The 1,395-nt window shown below is 39.2% G+C and overlaps 1 protein-coding gene across 1 annotated transcript in view; it reads left to right on the forward strand.

Annotated features, from left to right (window-relative positions):
• Nucleotides 1-1,395, forward strand: part of APCDD1L (adenomatosis polyposis coli down-regulated 1-like) — an 11,987-nt gene that overhangs the window by 9,162 nt on the left and 1,430 nt on the right. The window lies entirely within an intron of this gene.

Consider the following 1,395-nt stretch of genomic DNA (forward strand, 5'->3'; position numbering starts at 1 on the left):
GCCTGGGAAAGGCCACAGCGCAGCCGGGAGAGCTGCGGCCTGCGCGTCGTTAGAGGCTGCCTGCTCTGTCCTCTGGCTGCCGCCCCTCTCTCGCTCTTTGTTGTGTCCTCCGGCTGAGAGGGGAGCGAAGAAGCAACATCTGCCGTTAAATCATTACTCCTTGGTGTAATGCCATTAGAAGAGGAAGTTGCTCAAAATGAAAAGATGTTATTACACAGAAATCGAACTTTCCCTTTGACGTAAAACTGAGCAGGAGACTTGGTTGTATTTTTTTACCTTATTTTTTTTTAATTTAGTTTTATTTTATTTTGTTTTTTAATTTTATTTTATTTCATTTTGCAGGAGGTTAGTTTATTTCCAGGAAAGGACCTTTCTATCTGAATCATAGCTAATCAATTCAGAAATGATTGAGCAGTGAGAGGGGGCCAAAAAACCCCTCTGAACTTGGCTAGATGGAATTGAATCAACTAAGAAAAAAAATTATTTGGGGGGCAACATTTCCCCACACCCCAAACTGCACCAGCTGAACTCCGAAAAACACAGAGCAACACCCCTCTCCCCCTTGAAAGTAACATTCTCAAATTGCTTAAACTTGTGTTATCTTGGGCCAAAACCATATATATGAGCAAAACCAGATGGTAAACATAAACACTTTTAAAAGTTAATTTAAAACCAAACCTAAAGATACTGAAATTCACTCTCTGAACATAGCCCTGTAATTAATCAGCTAACAGCTCTCCAATGGACCAGCACATGATGTCACCACTTGGCGATAATTAGAAGCTGCCATACATTAGAAATAACTTCACACGACTGGTTTAAGCAAGTAAGATTTTTGGCTCTGTGTCTATAGTGATAATTTTATTGGGCACAAGATCTTTCTTTCTTTTTCTTTTTTAGTTTTATTTCCTGAACCAACATCCATTTGCTCGTGCTAGTGAGGGTTACACAGCTATGTTAGGAATTATTTTTTAACTCTCTATGAAAATAGCACTCTTTTTCCCTTAAATTTATATCTGTTTTAAAGAAACCCATTCTCCGAAATTACCTTTCATTATCAAAGAATTTCCTGTCTAAGGAGAGCATATATATTTGCCAACTTCTGGGATTATTTAGCCATAATGTACTGTGTACTGTCAGCACTCATTAACGTGACAGTAGCAGTAAAGCAAGCTGAAAATGACTAAATTACAGTTGACTCCAATCAACTCGCATGTAAATTACCCACCCTGCAGTTAACTACTGAGTTATTTAACCTTGTTGCGTACGACAGTTCAGTAAAGATTAGCTCGTGTTCTAGAAAACGATATAATGTTCAAACCCCGGTTATTTAAAAATAAATCGGCTGTGATATGCGAAGTACGAGACGAAGCCCCGAGCTGCACCGGAGGCCGC

The sequence above is a fragment of the Charadrius vociferus genome, unplaced genomic scaffold (assembly GCF_000708025.1).
Source record: "Charadrius vociferus isolate BGI_N301 unplaced genomic scaffold, ASM70802v2 scaffold259, whole genome shotgun sequence".
In the NCBI taxonomy this organism is placed as follows: Eukaryota; Metazoa; Chordata; class Aves; order Charadriiformes; family Charadriidae; genus Charadrius; species Charadrius vociferus.